This window comes from Lactuca serriola, chromosome 5 (assembly GCF_051521515.1).
Source record: "Lactuca serriola cultivar US96UC23 chromosome 5, Lser_US96UC23_V15, whole genome shotgun sequence".
In the NCBI taxonomy this organism is placed as follows: Eukaryota; Viridiplantae; Streptophyta; class Magnoliopsida; order Asterales; family Asteraceae; genus Lactuca; species Lactuca serriola.
This window is the reverse complement of record NC_136412.1, coordinates 269,453,516-269,476,051: the sequence shown is the minus strand read 5'-3', so window position 1 is coordinate 269,476,051 and position 22,536 is coordinate 269,453,516. Positions and strand designations below refer to the sequence as shown.

General features: G+C 43.5%; 1 non-coding gene across 1 annotated transcript; it reads right to left on the bottom strand.

Annotated features, from left to right (window-relative positions):
- Nucleotides 1-21,354: 21,354 nt before the first annotated feature.
- LOC145055888 (small nucleolar RNA R71) lies at nucleotides 21,355-21,461 on the bottom strand. The gene has a single exon (XR_013685435.1). It is a non-coding gene; the product is annotated as a small nucleolar RNA R71 (small nucleolar RNA).
- Nucleotides 21,462-22,536: the final 1,075 nt, after the last annotated feature.

Genomic DNA, 22,536 nt, shown 5'->3' with positions numbered 1-22,536 from the left:
TCACTCTTCCGATGCTCCTCCTTCATAGCCTCCTGTTGAGCCTCCCAAATCTGCTCCAACAAGGGAGTCACCACAGTCATCCTCATGCAAATATCCCTGATTGGCGCCGCCTTGCGACTAAGCGCATCAGCCACCACATTGGCCTTTCCTGGGTGGTAGAGGATCTCGCAATCATAATCCTTCACCACGTCCAACCACCGACGCTGCCTCATGTTCAGATTCGGCTGATCCATGAGGTACCTCAAACTCTTGTGGTCCGTGTAGATGGTACACTGAACCCCGTAGAGGTAATGTCGCCAAATCTTGAGGGCAAAAACCACCGCCCCCAACTCCAAATCATGCGTTGGGTAGTTCGCCTCGAGTGGCTTGAGCTGCCTCGAAGCGTAGGCAATGACATGCCCCCTCTGCATCAGTACCGCGCCCAGCCCTGAAATGGACGCGTCACAATAAACCACAAAATCCTCTACGCCCTCTGGCAGGGCTAAGATCGGCGCCTCACACAATCTCTGTCTCAGTGTCTCAAATGCAGCCTGCTGCTCGGGTCCCCACCGAAAGACCACGACTTTCTTCGTTAGCCGCGTCAGGGGTACGACTATCTTGGAGAAATCCTGAATAAATCTCCGATAGTAGCCTGCTAATCCTAGGAAACTCCGAATCTTAGATGGAGACTTCGGAACCTCCCATCTCATCACGGCCTCGACCTTGGCCGGATCGACCAGAATCCCGTTCTGGTTGACAAGGTCTCCGAGAAATTACACCTCGCGCAACCAAAACTCACACTTGGAGAACTTGGCATACAAGCTCTCCCTCCTCAGGGTCTCCAACACCTCTCTTAGATGCTCCTCATGCTCCTCCTGGGTCTTGGAATAAACCAAGATGTCATCGATAAAGACTATCACAGACCGATCCAGCATCGGTCTGCATACGCGGTTCATGAGGTCCATGAATGCGGCAGGAGCATTGGTGAGCCCAAACGGCATCAAAACGAACTCATAGTGGCCATAGCGCGTCCGAAACGTGGTCTTCTGCGTATCCTCCTCCCTGACCCTCATCTGATGATAACCCGAACGCAAATCAATCTTGGAGAACCAAGATGCTCCCTGAAGCTGGTCAAAGAGATCATCAATCCTCGGGAGTGGGTAACGGTTCTTCACTGTTACCTTATTCAGCTCCCGGTAATCTATGTACATTCGGTGCGACCCATCCTTCTTCTTCACAAATAGGATCGGGGCTCCCCAGGGTGAACTACTCGGACAAATAAATCCCTTGTCTAGCAGCTCCTGCAGCTACGTAGACAACTCCTGCATCTCGGGAGGAGCCAACCGATACGGTGCCTTGGCTATCGGAGCCGCACCAGGAACGAGGTCGATCCTGAACTCCACCTGTCGCTCCGGAGGTATCCTAGGAAGCTCCTCTGGGAAAACATCTGCGAAATCTCGCACCACCGGAACCTCGCTCACTATCGCCTTACCCGCCTCCCGGGTATCCATCACGTACGCTACATATCCTGCGCATCCCTGCTGAAGGTATCGTCTAGCCCTCGCTGCTGAACAGACTGAGGGTCCACACTGTGGCCTCTCGCCATGAATCACTAACTCTCCCCCACCTGGGGTCCGGACTCGCACTAGCTGCTGCGCGCAATCTATCACCACCCGATTAGGGCTTAACCAATCCATGCCTATAATCACCTTGTTCCCGCGCAACGGAATGGGAACCAAATCTACCAAATAGCGCTCCTCAAACAACCGTAATACGCAATCCCGAAACACCATCGATGCTCGCACCGATCGATCATCAGCAATCTCTACCTCCAAAGGGCAATCCAACGTGCCCGAAGACTCAGGAAACTTCTTGCTAAGCGCAAGGGAAACAAAGGATCGGGAGGCACCCGAGTCGAACAACACATGAACTGGAATGCCGTTCACATGGAACGATCCTAATGCATACATATACACACACATCACATATCAATATCATAACATCATAAAATAAAAGTAGAGGGAAAGAATCATACCTGTCACCACATCAGGTGCGGCGCGTGCCTCCTCGGCGGTCAGCTGAAATGCCCGGCTCCTCACCACTAGAGCCTCTGCGTTGCCCTGCCGGCCATCCATGATCCGCAGGGTCGCTGGAGCTGGCGCCTTTACTGGTGCTGAAACTGTCAACTGGGGGCAATTGGCCTTCTTGTGGCCCCTCTGGTTGCAGTGGAAACACAGCAACTCAGACGTCTGAATAACTGCTGTCGGAGCAGTGCAATCCCTGCTATAGTGCCCAGACTTTCCGCACTTGTAGCAGCCTGATGATCCCAACCTACACGCCCTCTCGTGCGACTTGCCTCATTTCCTGCAGCGTCCCCGTCCCTGTTGGCCTTTCGGCCCCACATCTGATCCCTTGGGCTTCTTTCTCGAAGCCCCTCCTTTCTGACCCTCCTCTGACTTCCGTTTCCGGATATGCTCCAAATCTATCTCCCTCTCCCTCGCCCTGGCAATCATGGAGTCTAGGGTGGGCCAAGCTAAAAAACTAACATGCTCTCGGATGTCAGCCCGTAGCATATCATGATAACGGGTCCTCCTCATATCCTCGTCACCGGCATACTGGGGCACCAACAAAGCCCTCTCCCGAAACTTGGCGGTGATCTCCGCCACAGTCTCAGTCGTCTACCTCATGTCCAAAAACTCCCTGGCCAGCTGCTGAAGCTCGACAGCCGGCGCAAACTCTGCCCTGAACCTGGTCACAAAGTCCGACCAGGTCATAGCCTCGATAGCTGAGGCTCCCAATGAGTCACCCACTGACTCCCACCAGTCTCGAGCTCGGTCCCGTAAACACCTTGCTGCATATCTCACCTTCGACCCCCCCGGGGTAGAAGCTAGTCAACTGTGCAGACTTGATGTCTGCAATCCATCGTCTGGCGGCAATGGGGTCTTTCACCCCGTGGAAATCCAGCGCACCACTGCCCCTAAAGTCCTTAAGGGACAGTGTGCGAGACCCCGACTGGCCAGATGCCATGTCTCTCCTGAACGCCCTGAGGCGATCCTCCATCAACTCGATGATCCCTTCCTTGATTGACCCGAAGATAATGGGGGTCGACTCAAGGATGCCTTTGGTGATCGCTGACGCGATGAACTCGCGTAGTCCCTCATCTACTGGCTCGGAACCTGATCCCGAACCTGACCCCTCTCCTGAACCGCCATCTATCGGCCTCGATCGTAGTACCACCATTCTGCAATACATAAATAACCATCATTAGTGATACTGATACTTCTTGAGGGATCACAACCACTTACAAGTTCCTTGGTTTTATCTTGGCCTTCCTTGGTTCGGGTACGGATCCTCTGCTTTCAGTAGTACGGGCCCATACTACCTTCCACATCTATCCGTACCTTCTTCAAGGACTGCCTCGACTCCACCAGATTCCTCCCACTACTGCTGATCACCGCTATACGCATCCTAGGTTTGCCCTGGGAAATCTCAGGCTCCACCCTACCGGGTCCTCAGCTGCTGAAGGCCTCTTAGTAATGCCAGTTAACCATTACCTGAATACCATCACATGGGGTGAGGCTCGGATAATCCTTCGAGTAACAGACTCATCCCTACAACGGTTAGACTCAAACGAGAGCTACGCAATAGGGCCAAATCCAGCACTCTAAGATTATTCAATCCTGATCACATGTGACGTGACGTATTCACCTAATGGCTAACTCCCACCACTCACAGTCCCACAAAGCACAAAGCAAGCAGCATTTGGACTAAGGAACAGTCTCAAGCAAATCCGCTCTCATAGAGAGAAACTGGTCTAGCATACAGAGCTAATACTCATACTATCAGGCATAACCTATCAGGCTATCCTACTGTTGTCTACTCAATTCTAGCATACAATTTTCATACACTGGAGCACATAAAGCAGGCACATAAGGCATCACTACTAGATCCTTAGTCCTATTCTAGCATGCTGTTCTACTGAAACTGATAAACACATCATAAGCTTGTATGGGTACTTTGGGGAATACTTACTTGAGCTCGGCCGGTTGCGCACATCACACACTTCGTTCTTTCTCAAACCCTTTTCTTAAATCTTAGAAAACATTTCTTTTTGGAAAATCTATTACTCCCTCGATTTGAGTTCAGACACCCCCGAAGGTGAGTCCGAATCCCTTAAACCAAAGCTCTGATACCAATTTGTAACGACCCAATTTTTCACATCCAAAAATTTCGTTTTTAAAACATTACTTAGAAAACATTAATAAATAAGACATTGTTTAATTAAACCATCTCACACCGAAAACCCAAATTTGAAATCCACAATATGTAAACAACCAAAACATCAGAGTATCTATCCCAGAATAAACTCATAACTGCGGAAACAAGAGTGTGTGTGATATGATGCTACCGCGCGGGCTCCTTTCCATTAGCTGAAGGGGTACCTGAAACCAAAACTAAAAACTATAAGCACGAAGCTTAGTGAGTTCCACCACTGTACCACATACCACATAATCACATAACATACATAAATTGTCAAGCATATCTGGGTGCCCGACCTACCCCTTCGGTGCTCTCGACTGGATACTGCCTATCATATCTGGGTGCTGGCCTCCCCTTCGGTCCTCTCGACCGGATACTGCCGAGCATATCTGGGTGCTGGCCTCCCCTTCGGTCCTCTCGACCGGATACTGCCAAGCATATCTGGGTGCTGGCCTCCCCTTCGGTCCTCTCGACCAGATACCGGGGAACTAATTCTCCCCTCTGCTACTACCACATAACATGTATCACAATATCAGAATCTAGTTAACATGGCTGGGTATGACTACCCCTTCGGCCCTACCGACCGGATATCTTGGGGACTGTCTCCCCCTACTGTCACTAGCACATAAATGCAACACAGGTAGTAGTAATCCCTTAGATGAATATCACAAAGACAATCATCTACATACAACTCCTACTGGTGGGCCGACATTGTGGCCGTAGACCCACCGCTACTGGAAGGTAACTCACCTCAAAGTAGTTGCTGATCTGATCGGGAACTGACTGTCTACTACTGCTGCTGCTCCGGACGTCCTCCGACTATAATTCCCACAAAACGATCAGTTAAACACTGCTCGATGTACTTAGGGTAAAATGACCCTTTTACCCTTGACCAAGTCGAAATCCAAGTCAAAGTCAACTTCCAGTTGACTGGACTCGCCGAGTCCGCGAGCAACTCGCCAAGTCCTGTCCTTTACTAATCTGTTCTTACTCGTCAAGTCCCTCTCCCACTCAATGAGTCACCCTTGACTCACCACTCGGGAATATGGGGCCGACTTGAGTCCTGACTCGCCGAGTTCCTCGAGCAACTCGCCAAGTCCCTAGAGCGGACCCCTACTCGCTCTCAATCCACTCCAGAACACCCCATACGAGGGTTTGGGGTCTCGGGGACTTCGTTACACGGTTAATTCTGTGTGTAGGTACGAAGGGTTGATTCTTCAACGCTTAAACCCCTCTTTCTCAACGAATGTTCATATGACTCGCCGAGTTTGAAGAACAACTCGGCGAGCTCCAGGAAATCTTCATAGGACTCGCCGAGTTGTTCATCCAACTCGCCGAGTCTAAGACCATCTTCATAGAACTCGCCGAGCTCCACTTTGGGACTCGCCGAGTCCCTCGACCCATTTCCCGAATAGGCCAGATTTGAGACATGCAACGCTTCAAAACCACAGATCTATGGTCCTAAGGCATGTTTACCACGTAAAGTTGCAAACTTTACATGCATGCACTGCCCTTTGAGCTCAAACATGCAATTCCAAGCTCTTTAAGAGGTCCTACACTCAATAGGGACCTCAATCACCTCATCCACAGAGACTTTATGCTACTAGGATGTCCTAAAGGTCCAAATCTGAAGTCCTTGCAGAACATTAACCATAAACACAAGGAGATTTAGGTTATTAGGGCTTAAAACCTCTTTTTAGGGACAAAAAGGGGTTCAATGAACTAAAGATCAAGGTAGGAACTTTTCTACCTGAATAGAAGCCCTTCACAGAGTAGATTGTGGATCTTCTTCCCTTCTTGCACTCTTCAACCTTCTCCTTCTTCTCTCAAGCTCCAAACCACCAGGAACCAGGTGCTACATGGAGTACATCTGGTGAGCACACAGTTTAAATAAACACACAGTTCAAATAAACACCTACAGGTTGCGAGCCTGCTAGTGTTCCACTGGACTGTCTAGAATAGTCTGTGGTCGTCATCTATACTCCGCTAGATGACTGGATCATCAATAACATCTATAACGAGGCCTCTCATTATTTTATTTTGTCACACAACAACTATTACATCTACCCATGTTTTAACTAACACATTTTGTAGATATAAAATACATATACAATTTAAATCATTAAAAACATGTATAAAACGTTCATCTAGCATAGATAGCAAGTATTCAGATAATATGCACACATAGCACGTAATTTATATAAAATACTTCATATTTATGTGTAAGCTGAAAGTAACTATGCACTCACTTGATTAGGTGGTGACTCCGTACTTGAACAACACTTCGTTATCTCAAAACAATTTTTCCTTGACCAAAACCTAGTATTAATACCACTAGAGTTTAGTTTTAACTCTAATCGCGACTAATTAATAGTCTAGCTATGATTACTATAATATAAGCGTTAAATAACACTCAATATAACTCATAATAATAGCCCAAATAGTTATTTAAAGGTCCTAATAATGTTACTATAATTAAATAAAAGCTATATTAAAGATAGTATAGGAGTAGCTCACTTACAGTGGGTTTTTATTAAAAACCGGGCTTCGCTGGAGCAGCGTTTCCGAGCCGAAAGCTTTTCTTCTCGGAGCCGTTGGGCGCTCCGGGGCTTTCTTCTCGTGATAGGGAGGTTCCCTAGACTTGGGAGGGGTATAGGGAGGTCAGAGAGAAGTTAGAGAGAGAAAGAAAGGTTTGAAGGTGTGAGGAAATTATGAAGAGTTCATCTCTTATTTATAGGAATTGTATAGTAAAGTAGTCTCCAAGCTTCGTCCGTAACTTTTGCATACGAGCTCCGTTTTTGTCTGTCTTTTTACCGTTGAGTTTCTATTAATGAGATCTTCAACTCTCATTTAGACCTCGTTGGCTAATTCTCATTCTATCTCGGATTTACAAAACTGTATCGAATTTGCCGCGCTCGAAAAGTAGAGACTAAGCTTCGTCCATAACTTTCACATACGACCTCCGTTTTTTGTCTGTCTTTCTACCATTGAGTTCCTATAAATGAGATCTTCAACTCTCATTAAGACCTCGTTGGCTAATTCTCATTTTATCTCGGATTTACAAAACTGTATCGAATTCGTCGCGCTCGAAAAGTAGGGACTAAGCTTCGTCCATAAGTTTCGCATACGAGCTCTATTATCGACGGTCTTTATATCCACGCATTGGTATTTACGAGTACTACAACTTTCATTTAGATCCCGTCGACTAATTTTGACTCGATTTTAAATTTTATATTATTAACAGGCCGAGACAGGATTGGTCCGTTAAATCCTCATAACTTCTTCATCCGACGTCCGTTTTTGCCCATATTTTTCTCGTTACGCTACTCTTAACGAGATCTTCGATTCTCGTTTAGGTTGTGTCGGCTATAAATCACTCGATCTAATATTTGAATTTCGGGTTGTACACTGCTAATCCGAAACTTCGAAAAATCATAACTTCTTCATACGAAGTCAGATTTGGGCGTTCTTTTTATCGATGTTCTTAGTTTAACATATTCTACGACTTTCATTTAGATCGATAATTCTAAATCTTGCTCGATCGTAAATTCACTATTTACGCTTCCCGGTATCATGTCGGTTCCATCGCGAAACTTCGACGGGTCATAACTTCTTCGTTATAACTCGGATTTCGGTGTTCTTTATATCTACAAAATCCTTGTTTCGACCACTACAACTTTATATAAAGATATCGGGCTTATCTCACACTTTAATTTTGACGCTTATTTTTATTCTTTATTTATTAAATATTTATACATACATAATAAGCATAAAAATTCACATAACACTCAAATATTTCATCTTTAATACTTACAAAAAAGTTACAATAGTTGACCTAGACTATTACATTGTCTAAAAATGCTTAGCCCTGAAACCCGGGCGTTACAATGATGAATCTATCCACGATGATGATCCAATCCACAATGGTTGTTCAATCCGCAGTTGCATTGAATGCACCTTCAACTTCTTCATAAATTCCCCCGAACTTTGTGTGCTATTTAATGATGCTTCATTAAATAACAAAAACATCCTCAAAAAAACATTCGTTGTATAGCACATCATGTTTCAATTCTTTTTCTTTTCAAATAATCTTTTTTTCAAACCTATTTTGGGTTTGATTCCAACGAAATCAGTTTCTCATAATAGAAATCTTTTTAGAAATCTTTTTCCTTAAACTGTCAATTCTTCTTGCCCCAAGATGTCTAATCCTTTCAAATTCCTCCTTTATTCAACGGACTAATGCCCCTCACCACACGTTCTTCAAAAGTGTGATAATGGGCCTGACATTTCATTAAATGCCACATCTTTGGAAAAATAAAATTTTAAACTTCTTTTCATTTATTTTATTTGTGGCTGATAATGACTAAAACCCAAGGGTTTTTATCTTTAACCGCCACATATAGGGTAAAAACAATAAGATTTTGAAATTCGACACTATATAAACCTTTCCCCTCCCCTCCCCCCCCCCCCCCCAAGAAAGCTTTACGCTTTCTGAACTTAATTACTTTGAAGATCTTCATCTTCTTCACCCTCTTGCACTCAAAATTTTTCTGCAAGTTCTTCAAAAGTTTTTCAAAAAATGGTGAAGTTTGGCATTTCAAAGAAGGAATCCAAAGCTTCTGGTTCCGTTCAACTCGCTGGTTCTGATTCCGCTACAAGAAATCTGTAACGCCCGCGAATCCGGGCTAGTCAATTTAGAGGCAATAGGGATCGAAAACGACTTTTTGACAAAAGATTATTTAGAATAAATAATCTTAACCAAGTTGTAGAATATGTCACAAGGTTTCCATACACATAAAGAACGCCGAAATCTGAGTTATAACGAAGAAGTTATGGCCCGTCGAAGTTTTACGGCAAAACCGACACGACACCGTGAGACGTAAATAGTGAATTTAAGATAGTGAACTTTTTAGACTTAGTGATCTAAACCAAAGTTGTAGTATACGTTAAACCGAGAACATCCATAAAAAGAACGCCCAAATCTGACTTCGTATGAGGACGTTATGATTTTTCTAAGATTCGGCTTAGCAGTGCACGACCCGAAACTTGAATTTTAGTTCCGGCAGTTTTTGGCTTACGCGACCTAAATGAGAGTTGAAGATCTCATTAATAGGAACTCAACGGTAAAACGATAGACGAAAACGGATTCCGTATGAAGGAGTTACGAATTCTTCGCGGTCATTTAACAATCTAAACGCCTCCTACTGTTAAATTTAGGATCGGTCTAGAATTAGCCGATAGAGTCCAAATGAAAGTTTTAGATCTTGATTTTACCTATGCGTTGATAAAAAGAACGTCGAAAACGGAGCTCCTATTCAAGAGTTATGATTTTTATAAGTTTGAAGGCTGATACGCGATAGGGGGTGTCGTGGCACCACCAGAAGGCCACGACATGCCCCAACTTGGCGAGTAGGTCCTCCTACTCGGCGAGTCCATCAGGATTTCACACTATAAATAGATGTGTCAGGTTCCATTCATTCTCACACCTTTCCTCTTCCAACTTCTCTCTCTAAACTCTCTCTCTCTAGCTCCTCTTAAGCCCCCTAAAGTCTAGGTAAACCCCTAGCACCCGAAGGAAGCCCCGAGGCTCCCGGAGTCCCGAGAAAAGAGCATTTTGGCTCGGGAACGCTGCTCCAGCAAAGCCCGGTTTTCGAGAAAACACGCTGTAAGTGAGCTGTACCTATCCTATCTTTAGTATAGCTTATGTTTCAATATAGTATTGTTATTAGGACCTTATAACGAGTATTTGAGCTATTATTATGGGTTATATAAGTATTGTTTAACGCTTATATAATAGTAATAATAGCTAGACTATTAAATTAGTCTCGTCAAGCGTTAGACTAAACTCTAGTGGTAATGATACTAGGTTTCGTCAAGGGATAATTGTTTTAAGAGTAACGAAGTGCTGTCTGAGTGCCGACTCACCACCTTATCAAGTGAGTGCATGGTCCCTTTCATCTTACACATAGATATGAAGTATTTTACATAAATTACGTGTTATGTGTGCATATTATCTGAATACTTGTTGTCTATACTGGATGAATGATTTTATACATGTTTTAAATGATTTAAACTGTATATTTATATCTACTAATATATTGGGATAAAACATTGGTAGATGAAATAGTTAGTGTGTGATGAAATAAAATAATGAGAGATAGGTGATGATAATTAGGTGAGGATAGATAGGTAATGATGAATCGGTGATGTAGGATACTACAACCTTGTCCGACAATTTGGAGATGTATTCATCTACCAGAGTATATATGGCGACCACAGACTATTATAGACAACCCCGTGGAAACACCAGTAGGCTCACAACCTTTTGGTGATGAATTATGAGTTCAGGCAATGTTGTAACTACGTATTCATGCGATGATACTATAACCCCCTTACTATGAATTACGAGTTCAGGCGATGTTGTAACTACGTATTCATGCGATGATACTCTAACCCCCTTACTATGAATTATGAGTTCAGGTGATGTTGTAACTACGTATTCATGCGATGATACCCTAACCCTTGATGGGCACGTATTGAGGGAGTAATCCCTGAATCAATACTGTCTAGGCGATGTAGGAGATGATCCTTAGGGAAAGTCCTTAGGAACAAACATATAAGGAGATGCGATGTTAGAAGATGAGAGGTAAAATATGATGTAGGAGACGACCCTTAGGATAAATCCTTAGGGAGGGTAGTTAGGAATAAAAAAGATAATGGGGATGGGTAAGTGGGTTAATTGTTTGATGATTGAACATAATAATTATATTATTGTGGGTTGAAAACCCTATGTACTCACCAGGTTTCCAAACCTGATGCACTCAATTTATTTATATCACAGGTGTCGATATGAAGTGACATTACACTGAGAGATTAAAGAGATGTAGATCACTAGTGTAAATAAATGTAAGTTCCGTTTATGCTTATGTTCCTGTATTAACGATGACTTCCCAAACGTTTTAAAATGAATAAAATACATTTCTTCGAAAATGTTTTGATAACGTACTTATCGTATTTTTCTGGGAACAAATTCCGCAACATTTTTATTAAAAGAAGAACTCTGATTTTTATAAAGCATAAACAAAATTAGTCTTTTCTGGCCATGAAAATGGGGATGTCACAAAATCAATCACCATCAATAGCTTCTAGTAATTTGTCACACCCTGAAAACCGAAGACGGAAACATTTCCGGGGTTGACTCCATGTTGAGTATCAAATCCAATGCACATAGTAAGTAAAGTAGAACAACCATTACATTACATATAGAAAAGTTTTACATTTATTTCAAAAGTAAAATTATATAGTCGTGATACATAGTATATAATAACAAAACGAACTGGTCTTCTGCGCACTCCTACCTGGAACAAAATGATCTTCGAGTACCTGTTCTAATGCTGACCTGAGAACACAAGCAGATTTAAAATCAGCATAACGCTGGTGAGTTCATAAGCGATTTGTGTTTTGTGAGAATGTTTGAGTTTCCTTTCTGTTTCTGAAAATGTTACACACACCAAGAAAATCCCATATTTTCTTAAAAAGGGTGGTTTTTGTTCTCCACATGTAAAGTAAAGTTATACACTGAAAACACGTTTATTCTTGTGAAAATGTACAGTTATGATATCTGGTTTGTTATACTGATCTAGTTATGTACTATTGTGTCCCCAGGAAAGTCCCATACTTTCCTGATCGTGTTTTACCAATTGTAAAAGATGTAAAGTTATCCGGTTTGTTACACTTTTCTGGTTATGTAAACGTTCCCCAGGAAATCCCCATGCTCTCCTGGATGTTGGTTATCAATGTAAAAGATGTATTCTGAAGCTTGGTTATCGTGTAAGAAGTTATTCATTATTTCTGTTAAGTAAATCTCTGTTATCCTAATTGCGAGTTCCATAACCATACAATAGACTAGATGTGGCAATAAGTAGTCCACATCACCTTATGACTTTCGTCACCCTTGAACCATTTCGGTTCGACAGTAGCTAGCAGCCAGGTGTGGGGTAGTCAGCCCTGTATAGATCTATACACTCAAGTCACGCTCTCTAATCCCATAGATTTTGGTTACGGGTGCAGTCCTCCACTCGCGTATCTCTGTGGAGTGTTCACCGAGGACGTGTCTCCAATCATACAGGACTAACAAATTTACTAGTAATAATATGATAGTCCTCCACTCGCGTATCTCTGTGGAGTGTTACCGAGGATATACAGTGTAAAAGTTTTATGTTTCAAATGTTCTAATGTCATGCTTTTAACTGATAAAATGTGGAAATTATTTGTGAAATATGTAAAACACAACAGTTTATAAACCCATTTCACAAACATATGTTTACTTGATCTGCATGTTCAAACAGTTATCAGTTGTATCAATCAATGTTAAAAGCGTATAATATGTGAAACACAGACACGAAAACAAGTTTTGAGTACAAGTAATCCCTTGTACTTTGCTTGTGTTCCCCCTAAAAACAGTGAAAAACAGTGAAAAAAAGGTAGCGGTATGAACTCACCGCTTAATGTAGAGTTCGAGTGTCACCGGATGCCCTGAACTCCTATGGCCCCTATTATTCATGTGATAACACATAAATGAGTTAGAACTAAGGTGTTTCATGACTAAACATGATGGAAAAACATCCTTAGGGATTAGAATAAGTGTCCTATGATCCAAACTTAATAATTTATGCAAGTCTAGGACCAAATATGGTTATTAGAGTGGGTGTATGGTCTTAAAAATGAGTGTACGGCTGGGGAGTACGGCCAGGAGTGTGTGTGAGGCAGCACACAAGAGTGTGCGGCCATACAGAGGGTGTGTGCGGCCGTACACAGGAGTGTGCAGCCGTACACTCCTCATTTGAGTCCCTATGTTGATTTTTGAAGTGTATGCTCTTCATTCTTGGGAGTTTTGAATGAATGCTGCCCCCATTTGAAGGTGTGCGGCCGTACACCTTCATGGGATGATGAATATGATGAACATAATGAGTTTTAAGCTTGGGATTCAAGTGTTTACCACTATACTTAGCTTGAAGATGAAGTAGATCACGATTATGAAGTCTTCCAAGTGTTCTTGGTTGATGATTTAGAGAGAGAAAGTAGAGAGAGGGAAGAGAATATATAAATGAATAAAAGAACGGGGGTATCCATCCATAAATTGAATTGGGTGTGAGGTTGAGGGTGTTTGCGGTTGGTATGTGGTCGTACACACAGGTGTGTGGCCGCACACACCTTATTTGGTGAGATTTGGCCCTATTTTGTGATACTAAACACTCTCCAACCCTCTCTAAGACTCATATCAAAATTATACTAAGTCTATAGCACCCATATGGAATCACAAGATTTAATAAAAGACAATGAACTCAAGTTTTGGTGCTGAAACACAGATCAATTACATGGATTAGAAGTTTCGGGTTGTCACATTATCCCCCTGTTAGAGGGAATTTCGTCCCGAAATTCAAAATTAAGATACCAGTCAAAATACAAATGATGGATCTGGAAAAAGATGCGGATACTTCTGTTCATTGAGTCTTCACACTCCCAAGTGAACTTTGGTCCCCGTTTGGCATTCCAGCGGACCTGCACTAACAGGATGCGGCTTTGCTTTGTACGTTTGACTTCTCGATCCATGATTTCGATCGGTTCCTCCACGAAGTGGAGGTTTTCATTGATCTCGATCTCGTCTAAAGGAATCACTAGGGTTTCATCGGATAGGCACTTCTTGAGATTTGAAACAAGGAAGACGAAATGGGTTTTACTGAGCTCATGGGGTAAACGAAGTTTCTAGGCTACCGGACCGATCCTGGCGAGGATCTCAAAGGGTCCAATGTACCTAGGGTTAAGTTTCCCACGCTTTCCAAAGCGTACCGTGCCTTTCCAGGGCGAGACCTTCAACAGGACACGGTCTCCAACTTGGAATTCTAGGGGTTTCCGACGGTTATCTGCGTAACTCTTTTGGCGATCTCGTGAAGCTTTTAATCGTTCTCGAATTTGGATGATCTTCTCAGTGGTTTCGCGGATGATTTCAGGACCAGTGAGAGCACTGTCGGGGACTCGACTCTTGACTAGCTATGTGTCCCCCAACTCGGCCCAGCACAGAGGGGATCTGCACTTACGACCGTATAGGGCTTCAAACGGGGCAACCCTGATGCTGGTGTGGTAACTATTGTTGTACGAGAACTCGATCAAAGGTAGATGTTTGTCCCACGACTTTCCAAAATCAATGACACATGCCCTAAGCATGTCCTCCAGGGTTTGGATTGTTCTCTCACTTTGTCCATCGGTCTGAGGATGATACGCTGTGCTCATGTCTAATTTGGTTCCAAGAGCCTTCTGGAGTGATTGCCAAAATCTAGAGGTAAACCTACTATCTCGATTAGAGATAATGGACGTAGGTACACCATGCAGTCGGACTACCTCTTGGATGTAAATTCTCGCGAGTCTTTCCCTCTTGAATGATTCTTTGATCAGGATGAAGTGAGCGGACTTTGTCAGACGATCGACAATTACCCAAATGGTGTCGTACCCACTCAGACACTTGGGTAACTTGGTGATGAAATCCATGGTAATCATCTCCCATTTCCATTCGGGTATCTCGGGCTGCTGGAGCAGACCCGAGGGTTTCAGATATTCGACTTTCACCTTAGCGCAAGTCAAGCACTTGCCCACGAATGTAGCTATTTGTAACATCCCGAAATATCAAGAGTAGAGTTGAAGGGCTAAAAGAGTAAATTGGGAAAGAGTGACTCGGCGAGTCCATGGATGGACTCGGCGAGTAGAGTCGCGATTTGGTCGCGTGTTAAGTAGCCGACTCGGCGAGTCAATGAGATGGACTCGGCGAGTAGGCGCTGAGTGGAGAAAACCCTAATTCTCGGGGTTGAGCCCTATATAAAGAACATTATGTTTCCTTCCCAGCCTCTTTATCACCCCTTGAGTCCCAAAAACCCTATTTTCGTGGAGAAACCCCATTGTTGAGCAAATTGGAGCTTGGAGAGGTGGTTGTTAAAGAGATATTAGAGAATTAGAGGCTTGGAGCAAGGGGTTTTGCTGGGAATTGAGTTTCATTGCAATTGGGGCGTCCTTTTGAGGTAATATCTCGTTTTTGAGCTGCTATTTCCTAGATGCATCATTTTGGGGGTATTAGAGATCACATCATTGTATGTATTGGAGTTTAGAGGTTAGATCTGAGGTTGCTACCTCAGATCTGGAATGGAGAAGAGTTGGAATGCATGAAAGTCCATGTGTTGAGTGTTGGATAAAGCTATCATGTCCCAAACCTTAGCCCTAATGTGCAAAATGCATAGATCTCTTTGGATTCACGTAACGTTTGCCACTTTACGTGATGGATGAGTTGTAGGAGGCTAGATCTATGTTTTGGATCAATTGCATGGCCTGGAATGCTTCTGTATGGATTTAGACTGGTGGTACTCGGCGAGTCACATGGGTGTACTCGACGAGTTGCTTGAAGATAAGATGGAACTCTACGAGTTGGAAGAACAACTCAGCGAGTTGGATGAAGATAGCCTGGAACTCGGCGAGTTGTATGAACAACTCGGCGAGTAGGTTGAAGATGGCCATAGACTCGGCGAGTCTGTTCTTGGACTCGGCGAGTCTTGTCGAAGAGTCCCAATACTTTCTGGTTGAGTTGAGAATCGGTGAGTCAAGGGATGACTCGGTGAGTTGTGTGCGAGTGGACTCATGATTGTTGGACTCGGCGAGTTAGGTCGCGGATTGAGTGAAGTTCTGAGTATAAGGACTCGGCGAGTCATCGGGTTGACTCGGCGAGTAGAGTCAGTCAGGGGTGGACTTTGATCTTGTCTTTGACCAAGGGTTGACCAGTGGTTTCCAGGGGCATTTTGGTAATTGTTGATTATTGTTATGAGTTCAGTGCATTGGCGGTTGTCCAGTGGTGGAGATTGTATCAGAGATCGGAGCAGCTTGGGTTATCTATTCAGTCGGCAGTTTCGAGGTGAGTTATCCTCACTATATCAACAGGGTCTAAGGCACCAAGGCCGGTCCTTATCGGATTGAGATCCGGGTAGTTGTTGCTATGTTGTTGTTATGTGTTGTTGTGATATGTTTGCATCCTGAGAGTTAGGATGGTATATGTTAGAGGCCTGATTCACATCGGTATCCTAAGAGATAAGGAGGTGCTATGATAGTGACTTGTTAGGTCGGTATCCTGGTTAGGATGATGATATGTTATGTGCTCTGTTTGATCTGCTTGTTGACTGTGAATTGCTATATGATTGTATGTATATGTGCATATGGTTGTTTGGACTGGAGTTGGGTTGAGGCGGGTCCTACTGTGTGCTGTAGGCCAAGATACCCAGGGCGGACCGGTTGTTCCGAAGGCCCAGCGAGCGGTCCGGATAGGCTGTAGGCCCCATGAGGGCGGACCAGACGTGCCGAAGGCTCAAAGAGTGGACCAGACAGACTGAAGGCCCGGTGCGGGCGGACCAGTCATACTATAGACTCAGAGAGTGGACCAGGTGGATTGTAGACCCGGGAGCAGGCGGACCAATCACACTGCAGACTCGAGGTATGTGGATAGACTCAGAGGGTGGACCAGGTGGACTGTAGGCCGGTGCGGCGGACCAGTCACACAGTAGACCCGAAGTGCATGGCTGTTCTGTCATCGGATATGTTATGGCATGTTATGCGTGTATGGTATTTGTGGTTGGTATTTTGGGGATATCTCACTAAGCTTTCGGGCTTACAGTTGTGGTTTTATGTTTTTCAGGTTCTTCAGGAGATCGTGGCAAGGCGAAGGTGTGATCGTACCGCTCCTCATGATTTTGTAGTAATGTGATTCTGGGAATACGTTAAGTGTTTTGTATTGAAAACCTTTTTGTAAAGATTTAATGAAATCGAGCTGTTTTTGAAAAACTTAAAATTGGTTGTATTTTTCGGTCGTTACAAGTTGGTATCAGAGCCTTGGTTTGAGTGAATTGGAGGAACATTCGTGTGACCCCAGTCTCAAATCGAGGAGAGTTTTCAAAAGAGTATTTAAAATGGTTTTCAAAATAAGTAAGGGAGGACGCGGAGGTACGATCAGCCGGAGCCAGTAAGCAACCCCAAAATACCATGCATGTTATTTGTTTTTGAGCTTTGATAGAACAGCATGCTAGTGATAGGCTAGGGATCTTCAGGATTTCATGATAATGTTGCCTGATTTGTGATGCCTATAGCCTAGGGTTCCTTATGGGAGATTTTCAGTGTTCCTCTAGTGGTGAGGGTTGAGTGTTGTTATGCATGTTTCTCTAGGATGTTGTAGTAGTACTTCATACAAATATGGGTAGGTGTGGAAGGTAGTATGGGCCCGTACTATTGAAAGCATAGGACCCATACGCGTATCAGGGAAACCATGATCTCTAGGGTTGGGTTGAGAGAGTTGGATCCCAGGTTAGTGGGAAGAGTCTGAGATTTTGTATGGTGTTTTTCAGTATGGAGATTCCGAGGCATGATGAGAGTGGATCTAGATCAGGAGCAAGAGCAGGAGAGAGAGTTCCGGGCGGATCTGTACCGCCCGAGATTATCGGTCAGATGAGCACGGGCGAGTTGGATGCGAGGATTCGTGAGATCCTGCGTGAGGAGATTGCTGAGTTGTTTCGGGCTAAGTTGCCAGAGCTGTTTGGGTCGATTAAGACTGCCATGGTTGAGTATTTTGATGAGCGCTATGCAGCTCTCACAGAGACGGCTGCCGCGGCAGCTACAACGGCTGTAGCAGCGGCAGGGGGAGGAGCTAGTCGGGGTTTTCAGTATCGGGACTTCGATAATATGAAGCCTCCCACCTTCGATGGTGTTCAGGACCCGATTGTTGCTATGAGATCGTTATCAGACGTGGAGGGGTGTTTCTTCACGTGTTCATGCCCTGCTGATCAGAGGGTGAGGTGTGCTCTGAACCTGTTGAGGCTCGGGGCGAAGGATTGGTGGAGATTGACCACGGGGTCATATTCGGATGCGCAGAGGGCTGCGGTTTCATGGGATCAGTTCAGCGAGATGTTCAGCACTCATTATGTTCCGCAAGTTGAGAGGGAGAGATTGGCTCAGGAGTTCTCGAGTTTGAGAGCTTCTAACTGGTCTTCTTGAATTTTCATGGATAAGTTGGAATGGATGGTCATCGTCAGGGTCTTCACTTTTCGACTTGAACTCTCTTTTCGTCTAAGAGCATCTGCTACCACATTGGCCTTGCCGGGATGGTAACGGATTTCACACTCATAATCGCTGAGTAGTTCTACCCATCGCCGTTGTCTCATGTTCAAGTCTTTCTGATCAAAGATGTGTTGCAGGCTCTTGTGGTCAGTGAAGATCGTACATTTGGTTCCGTAGAGATAATGTCTCCAAATCTTCAATGCAAAGACTATGACTCCTAATTCCAATTCATGTGTGGTATAGTTGACCTCGTGTGCTTTCAAATTTCTAGAGGCATAAGCAATTACTCTTCCTCTTTGCATAAGCACATAGCCTAAGCCTTGATTAGACGCATCGTAGTAGACAACGAAGTCCTTTGTCCTTTCGGGTAGGGACAGGACAGGCGCGCTGCATAGGGCTTTCTTCAACGTTTGGAATGTAGTTTCTTGTTTATCACTCCAACAAAAGGGTACACCTTTCTGTGTTAGAGTGGTTAAGGGTTTGGCGATTCTGGAAAAGTTCTGGATAAATCTCCGATAATAGCCGGCGAGACCCAAGAATTGTCGGATTTCTGTGGGTGTCTTCGGTGCCGACCAATTCTGTATCGCTTTAATCTTGGAAGGATCTACATGAATACCCTCCTCGCTTACCACGTGACCAAGGAAAGTTACCTTCCGAATCCAGAACTCACACTTGGAAAATTTCGCATACAACTTCTCGGATCTAAGGGTTTCCAACACTAGCCTTGATATTGCCATATTTATACTTATTTTTAGGCAATATTTAAGTACATTTTTATTAAAAATTCGGTAATTCGTTTAGAATAATGGTACTTATGAGCTTAAATGTTGTTTACAGCCAAAAAGAAGACATTTTGAAGAAAAGGGGACTGAAAGTGTTAAAGAAAGAAACTTTGGGAATCAAAAGAGTAAAAGTGAAGTAAATCTGGAAAAAGATTATTCATGACGTGAGACTTAAAGGATTCATGATGTGAATCGTTGGATCTAGAAGATATGTACGCGGGTGAAGGAATCCTTGACGGGCACGGTTATCTAAGACTCACGACGTGAATTTATGATTATTCACGACGTGAATTTATGGATATCAGCAACTATATAAATCCTTGACCTTTACGAATAGAAACCTTTGGGCAGAAGGGAGGATTTCCAGAAGACGTTTCAGAGCGAAAGAAAGGTTCTGGAAGAGGGATTTCAACACCAAAAGAAGTAAAGGTTTATCATTTAGTTAAATAAGAACATGTCTTTCATTAGTTTTAGCTGTGTTAGTTTAATTACTATGAAGAGCAGCTGAATCTAGCTACTCTTGTTTAGCTAGATGAAGCTTTAAACTTATGAATAGTTATATGATTATGGATTGAGCTTAGTTGGTAAAAATTTGCTTGTGTTTGAATTGTATGACCTCGCATGTTAATATTTGTTTATCTAATTGCTTAATTGCATGTTCTGTGTAGCTTAGTGACCATTAAACTGCATGAACCTGTTTACCTAATAATTTAGTGAACATTGAATTGTTAGAGCTAGGATTGACCAATCTTAGTTAGTAATTAGAATTAATAAAGTTTAGCTGTGCTAGAGAACGTGAATTGTGACCATAAATGCGTTTATACAACAAATCTTACATAGCATATTTACATTATAATTAGTTTTGTGTTTAATTATGTGTGAACATACATGGTTTGACATGAATTAGTTAATTATTGGTAAGATAGAACTAAATTACTAATACAACTAAAAACTAACTTAATAATCCGTAATCGTTAGCTAGCCATAAGGGAGAAGCGGATTCAATCTAAACAAGAGTGTGTTTTTACTTATTGAATTTGATTTAAGTTAATCTGATCTTGTAAAATCAGATAAAACCCCTTATTAAATTTGTTAATAAATTAGGTTAATTTAATATTAAGTAGATTAATTAGTAACACCGTTCCCTGTGATCGACACCCGACTTACCCAAGCTATACTGTAATCTGACTAGGTACACTGCCTATAAGTGCATAGATAGTTAAGTTTGTTAGGTTATAAATATTAAAATTAGTGTGTACTTTTGTGCACATCAAGTTTTTGGCGCCGTTGCCGGGGAACGGCGCAGATTATTAGTTTATTTAGTTGCATTAGATTAATCGCCCCTTTTTGGGGAATAAAATATGCAAAAAGTTTAATTGGTTATTTATTTTGTTTGCTAGCTTATCTTAGTTTAATTTTTTTTTCTGTCACAGCGTTCACGACGTGAGATTTAATACACTCACGACGTGAAACCTGAAGAGTTCATTTTTAGTTTTTCTTATTTTAGTCCAGTTTTACGTTTTAGTTTAGCAAGTTGCAGGAGTTCATGACCAGAAGCTCAAACACACCCTTGGTGCCACCACTTGAAGATCCCGAGTCTGCAATTCACAAGAAAAAGACGCCCTTGCAAGAATTGAAGTCAGCCTTTTCTAGGAAGTCGGGAAAGAAGACAAGAGAGTCAAGTTCATCAGCGAAGCACAAGAGCAATCTTGAGCATTTGGATCACACACCCGTGCAAACCGAGTCCGAAAGCGATACTGAGCCAGAATTTGAAGAACACACGAGTGAACCCGAGAACGAGCCAAGGAACGAGATGGCAACAATTGAAGAAATGTCCATGGGAGCTTACAAGAAGCGGACCCGAGAAGATGTGGGTCCCGGTTTAGTCCAACCCGCAATTCCTGCCACTGCCACATTCGAGCTGAAGGGACACATATTGACAGCACTGAAGGACATCCCACTTTTCAGGAAGGATCATGAGGATGCTTTTAAGCATCTAGACGAAGTCAACGACATTGCGGATTACTTCAACGTCCCAAATGTCACCAGAAACACAGTCTTGCTTAGGATGCTTCCCATCACTTTCAAAGGAGCTGCTAAGGAGTGGTTAAAAGCACTCCCACCGGGTACAATCACCACATGGGCTCAGATGCGTGAGCAATTCCTGGATCAGTTTTGCCCGCCATCCAAGATAGCCAAACTCAAGAAGGCAATAGCCAAATTTGAGCAACAGCCGGGGGAGTCACTATACGAAGCATGGGAGCGGTACAAGGGCTTACTTAGAAATTGCCCTCAACATGACCTAAATGTGCAGCAAGAGATGTCAATCTTTTATGATGGGGTCAACGTGATGACAAGACAACTCCTTGATTCTCAAGGACCTTTGACAAAGAAAAATCCAAGGGAGGTCAAGGAGCTAATTGAAGAATTTGCGAAACACTCTCACGAATACCACAACCCGAGGCAAGAAGGAATCAAAGGCGGAGGAGGGTCCCAAACTGAAGAAATAGCAGCGGTCATGGCCATGTTAAATAATATGGACTGCAGGATAACACAGATGGACCAGTCGATACATGCCATAAGAGTGGGTTGCGAGAGATGCAGTGGTCCACACTTGACAAAGGACTGCAATATAGATGATTATGGGAACAGAACGGCTCAAGTGTGCTACTCTAGTGGGGATAAGCTTGATGAGGACTGGAGAAAACCGAAGAGGGAGTGGCTGCCATATGAAAAGTATAAGAAGCAAAAAGAAGAGAAGTATAGGATGACAGATCAAGGCCTCTATCAAAAGGAGCAGCCACCAGCCGAGAAGAAACCCGACCTAGAGACCATTTTAATGAAGTTTATGGAAGCATCGGAAAAGCGACACGATGCCACTGATTCTGCTATTCTGGAACAACAAACTTTGATAAAGAATCAGCAAGCCTCCATCCATAACCTTGAAGTGCAATTTGGTCAACTAGCAACTCTAGTTCATGAAAAATTGTCCCCGAAGAATCCCAAAGTAAAGAACCAATCTCATGTAATGGCCATAGACACCGAAGAAGAATCCATCTCGGAGTTCTTGGAAGCATTGGAAGAAGAACCACGGAAGCCTGATCAAAAGATGAAGAAGATCAAGCTCGAACATCATGAAGCTGCTGAGTTCCAGAATTCACGACGTGAACCTTATATGTTCACGACGTGGGCCCGTTATGAACAGAAAAATTCCGCAGTCAGTTCGGTTTATAAGCCAAAATTTCCTTTTCCTTCCCAAGCTACCCTTAGTCCACTGGAGAGAGAGCATAGAGAGTTTGTCAAGCATGTGAAGGGGATCCCGATTAATACCCCCTTTGTCGAGTCCTTATCTAAAGCTCCCGAGAACCAGAAATTACTG